Genomic DNA, 6,000 nt, shown 5'->3' on the forward strand with positions numbered 1-6,000 from the left:
TTTTGAGTCTTGTCACTCTTTATAACTTTTTTAACATAAAGAAAGTCCTGCACTTTATTTTCGAATTCCTGCATGTTTTAAAACCGAATCCAAAATTTAGATTAAGCATTTAGGACGATACACCTCTCAGAAAATGTACAAAAAAGATCATATTACATGTTTAATGACTATTTAGGGCATTGGGATTGCTTGATGAGAGCTTAATGTACTTATTTTTATAAAAACCTAAATTTTGACCAAACTCAATTATACTTTCTTTTGCCTGTAGCTTAAAATTAGACAGTGGGCATTACGACTCATTTTGCCAGCACATACTGTTTAACTGAAATGACAAATAAGACGAACAAAAAAATGCAATAAAAATGCTTCACAATAGGGCCTTTCTCACCTTGGGAACCTTTTCATAGTAAACAAACTATTGTTAGCGTGTTCGCACATCAGGGACTGGGGACGATTTTAGTACGAGGGGCCTGCGTAGAAACCATCCTACATTTCATTTTACGATCATTTATCAAAAAATGCGTACATGTGATTCATAAAACAAACCTACGCATAGAAGACGTGCGTACCCCTTTCTTTCAGATGTGAAATCTATAAATCGCGAATGTTCTTGAACTTGTGTGCAGCTGAGCAGTTTCAGATCTCCGCCTTTAAACAACGCGTAATTAATGTCATTGACATAAAAGAGCTCTTGTCAATGTTTAAACTTTTTTCGAGCAGCAAGAGTGGCTTATATTTTAAAAACCTGCAGCAATCGGACAAGCAAAAGTGCGTATGTCTGCTCAGACCCTGACGTAGGGCAAAGCACTTTTCCACGTCAAAGACGTCAAATATGGATTATGCTGTGGATTTTGCGTTTTTTGTAAATGACGCCCCAGGACTGCATGTTTCAGGGACTAAATTAGTTCCTGCTGGAGTAGGGTCTAACCGGCACAATGCAAACTATTTCTGACAACTGTTTAATAGGATGCCATACAAAACATTAGCAGCAATATTTTTTAAAAGCGTATATACAGTTTATACTTCACAAACATGTTATAAAACATAAAGTACACATACATACGTAAATAAGTTCTCAGCCTCCATTATTGAACTCATACAGCACTTAATTCTCTAATGCGTCCCGAATTGAGACAGACAACAAAGCACAATATGGTTATTAAGTTAGGTCAGTTTTTTAATTGAAGCATTAAATGGCCCTTTTAGTTCCTGTTTTCTTGTTATTGCTTTTCTTATTATAGGCACTGACAATTACACAACATGATCCCTGCTTCTGTAGTCACCCCCAAATCTCAGAGAGCACCAGAGGTGATCTTTCCTAAAGCCCACTGTAAAATGAACAGACCTTCAGATCCAAAGCATCTTGGAGCTCATCTGTGAGGTGAGATTTTACTAAGCCACCAGTTCGCAGTCACAGTGACACCAGGGCCATTATAATTCCCATCCTCATCACCAAGACCTTCAGCAGAAATCTCTTGTAAAGATGACTGCTGCCACTGCCATTCAGAAAGAGGATTTTAAAATGTCAGCCAATATCAGAGATTTCCCTCATTAAAGTGGGTGAGGGGTTTATCCCAAAGACCCTTATGAGAGGGGAAGAGTTGTATAACAGTCTCTCTGTGTGACGTAATACAGTTAGAGAACGCTTTTCCCAATTAATTTAATATTTAAAATGAATCCCTCCCCACAGAGCGTATTGCCCTTTTACACACAAAAAACTTAACTGTTGTTAATACACATCTCCTACACTTTCATTTTAACATTCTGGATTAATGACATCTCTATAATATTATAGTATCTGCCTCCAGCACATTACATCCAGAGACAAAAGCATTTTTCACAGTGCACTGCACCTCTTTAAAATGTGGTGCTTTGCTGTATATTTAGTTGATGTCTTTATTTTTTCTTTAGTGTGATGTATTTAAAATTTAATGCAGTGACCTTGTGTTGTTCTTAACTATTCTCATAACCCATTGTCTTCTACATTGAAGAGCTTGACTGACTGACTTAAACATTTTGTACTATGTGACCTATTATGGTACCCTTGTGGCCTCATGTTCATTATGTCCTGCAAAATGAAGAAAACAAACACTGTCTGTGACAGAATAATGTCCTCTAGCAGATCATCAATCATTCTAATCAAAGAGTATTAGCTCACCTGTCTGCTTGATGGACAGCTGAGTAAATGTCTTCTGGCTGTGTTGAATAATTCAATTGTGAGATGTTTGTGTGTTTATGTGCTCATGTGATCAGAACTAATAGTGTTACAGTGGATATGTTTTCAAGTTTTTGAGATAAAATGCGTCTTTGAGGTGGAATCTGAATCGTCTCGAGTCTTTGAGATGGAATCTGAATCGTCTTGAGTCTTTGAGGTGGAATCTGAATCGTCTTGAGTCTTTGAAGTGGAATCTGAATCGTCTTGAGTCTTTGAAGTGGAATCTGAATCGTCTTGGGTCTTTGAGATGGAATCTGAATCGTCTTGAGTCTTTGAAGTGGAATCTGAATTGTCGTGAGTCTTTGCGGTGGAATCTGAATCGTCTTGAGTCTTTGAAGTGGAATCTGAATCGTCTTGAGACTTTGAGGTGGAATCTGAATTGTCTTGAGTCTTTGAGGTGGAATCTGAATCATCTTGAGTTTTTGATGTGGAATCTTAATCGTCTTGAGTCTTTGAGGTGGAATCTGAATCATCTTGAGTCTTTGAAGTGAAATCTGAATCGTCTTGAGTCTTTGAGGTGGAATCTGAATCGTCTTGAGTCTTTGAGGTGGAATCTTAATCATCTTGAGTTTTTGATGTGGAATCTTAATCATCTTTAGTCTTTGAGGTGGAATCTGAATTGTCTTGAGTCTTTGAGGTGGAACCTGAATCATCTTGAGTTTTTGATGTGGAATCTTAATCATCTTCAGTCTTTGAGGTGGAATCTGAATTGTCTTGAGTCTTTGAGGTGGAATCTGAATCATCTTGAGTCTTTGAAGTGAAATCTGAATCTTCTTCAGTCTTTGAGGTGGAATCTGAATCGTTTTGAGTCTTTGAGATGGATTCTGAATTGTCTTGAGTCTTTGAAGTGAAATCTGAATCGTCTTGAGTCTTTGAAGTGGAATCTGAATCATCTTGAGTCTTTGAGGTGGAATCTGAATTGTCTTGAGTCTTTGAGGTGAAATCTTAATTATCTTAAGTCTTTGAAGGTAAATATTGAATCATCTTGAGTCTTTGAGGTGAAATATTGAATCTTCTTGAGTCTTTGAGGTGAAATCTGAATCTGTTTGAGTCTTTGAGGTGGAATCTGAATCATCTTGAGTCTTTGAGGTGGAATCTGAATTGTCTTGAGTCTTTGAGGTGAAATCTTAATTATCTTAAGTCTTTGAAGGTAAATATTGAATCATCTTCAGTATTTTAAGTTAAATATTGAATCAGCTTTAGCGTTTGAGGTGAAATATAGAATCAGCTTGAGTCTTTGATGTGAATCTGAATCGTCTTGAGTCTTTGAGTTGGAATTTGAATCGTTTCGAGTTTTTGAGGTGGGATCTAAATCATCTTGAGGCTTTGAGGTGGAATCTGAATCGTCTTTGAGGTGGAATCTGAATCTTCTTAAGTCTTTGAGGTGGAATTTGAATCAGCTTGAGGGTTTTAAGGCGAAATATTGAATCGGCTTGGGTCTTTGAGGTGTAATATTTAATCGTCTTGAGATTTTGAGATGGATTCTGAATCGTCTCAAGTCTTTGAGGTTAAATAATAAATTGTCTAGAGTTTTTGCTGGGAAATATTGAGTCAGCTTGAGTCTTTGAGGTGAAATATTGAATCGTCTTGAGTCTTTGAGGTGAAATCTGAATCTTCTTAAGTCTTTGAAGTTAAATATTGAATCAGCTTGAGTCTTTGAGGTGAAATATTGAATAGTCTTGAGTCTTTGAGGTGAAATCTGAATCATCTTGAGTCTTTGAGGTGGAATTTGAATTGTCTCGAGTCTTTAAGGTGGACTCTTAATTGTCTCGAGTCTTTGAGGTGAACTCTGAATCGTCTTTTATGTAGAATCTTGTGACTCAAGCTTGTGATACAGTTTTCTCTAACTTTTTATGAAATAACGCCAAGTTACTTTCTCTCAGTGCTACACTTTCACTAATAATTATGTTCAAATATTGAATCATAACACAGTAGAGTTGATCAACAAGTGTAAAAGGAATACAGCATCTAAAATGACTGTTTGATGAAAATAGCACACTTTATAAATGCAGTATGAAAATACATTTTATGAGGCTAGATAACTTAGAACAAGCTACAATACGCCATTTGACGTTTAGTTGTTATACTGATCATTAGGCTGATTTTGCTACCGCATGCCAGACTTTCTGCAAATGCTTTTCCACTCCGAGAAACTTTATGTTAGAAATTCCCAAAGTCTATAACAGGTGCAGTTTCTCAGTGCTCCATTTTGATGTTTGTTTTATGTGTGGTATTTGAAAAATTGCATACTGAACCTTCAATCATTTTAAAGTTTGACAGCTTAGAATTACAACGTTCTATCTGACATTTTTTGTCAAAATTTAGTTATGCACATATTCTCACACTTATTTACATTATGTGATGTTTTTCATTTTAGGACTTAAAAAATACAAATGGAATGTAAAAACTTTAAAGCTCAATATCTCAAAAAACTATTTAGAATGCAGATAAAACCTTATCATTCGCAAGCGGCGAGTTGTTCTTCATTAAGCTTACATCTTAAAATGACATAATCATTGTTGAGTTAGTTTCTCCAAAAATGTATATATTACTCATCATTAATAGTTACTCATTTCAAAAGTAACATTATTACTTTACTTATTACTCCCAGCCAACAGTAATTAGTTACACTACTAGTTATATAAATTTTCAATGACATCCAAAAAATTGCATCATTTTTGCAGTCTGTGAATCCATGAAATTTACAGATAGATGGACAGTCGGTGATATTGATGAACTTTTTTTGGATGGTCACTGTCGTAACACTTTACTTGAAGGGGTGTGCATAAGACATGACACCTTCATAATCATAACATGACACGTGCCATGAACATGAAGGAGATTTTATGCACATTTATGGAAACTGTCATTAATTGTAGAATAAATATAAAATTTAAGAAACTACCTAGCTTCATGGATTAACATTATATTAATAACTGTCATTTAAATTTCATTAAGTGTTAATACTCTGTCAAATAGTTTTATAACAGCATCATGAATATTTTTCTTGACCTCAACCACAGTGGTAAAAATTAAACTTGTAATTAAAATGTCGATAAGTGTTAAAGGTATAGCGGAAGATTTTCGTTTTCCGGGTGGATCACCACTGTTATTGGTCATCCCAGATGTCAATCATTCTGATTATATGTTGACGTATAACCGTCGCACGTGCTCGCCTCTACGTTCGCTTTCTGCACATGCGCACTTTCACGTGTATGTGTGTTGTGCTACGGTTTCAACCATTCATTGAAGGTCGCGTTCTCACTGTGTTTTTTTTTAAATGTCTGAGGGTCGCAAGAGAAAAAGATTCTACGAATTGTATGACAAGAAGAGAAAGGACTGTAAAGAAAGAAACAAGACCAGAATGTTTATGGGAGACTATTTCACACGCTGGCGTGAGCTAAAAGGACAGGTTGGGTTTCCCACTCGAAGTTTCTACTGGAAATGTACATTTTGTCATGCTATTTGGAGAAATTCATTTAAAATCACTGCTAGTAAAAGTTGATGTAAGCTATGATTAGCGATGCTAGCCCTGGCACAAGTCACGAACTGCACAGACACGGTAAACATGCCGACAGAAACTTGTAAACAGAGTGAAGAGAAAAACTGAGCTCCTGCATGCTCTCTCTCTCTCTCTCTGTCTCGTGCACGCGTTTAACAGGCGTTACCCCTCGGAGAGTGTTGCGTGTGCATCGAGGGGCGGTTCTTTTAAATAATTCGGGAAAATCTTCCGCTATACCTTTAACACTATGTCAAATAAATGTAAATATCTTAACAAAATGCAA

This window comes from Misgurnus anguillicaudatus, chromosome 21 (genome assembly GCF_027580225.2).
Source record: "Misgurnus anguillicaudatus chromosome 21, ASM2758022v2, whole genome shotgun sequence".
Taxonomy (NCBI): Eukaryota; Metazoa; Chordata; class Actinopteri; order Cypriniformes; family Cobitidae; genus Misgurnus; species Misgurnus anguillicaudatus.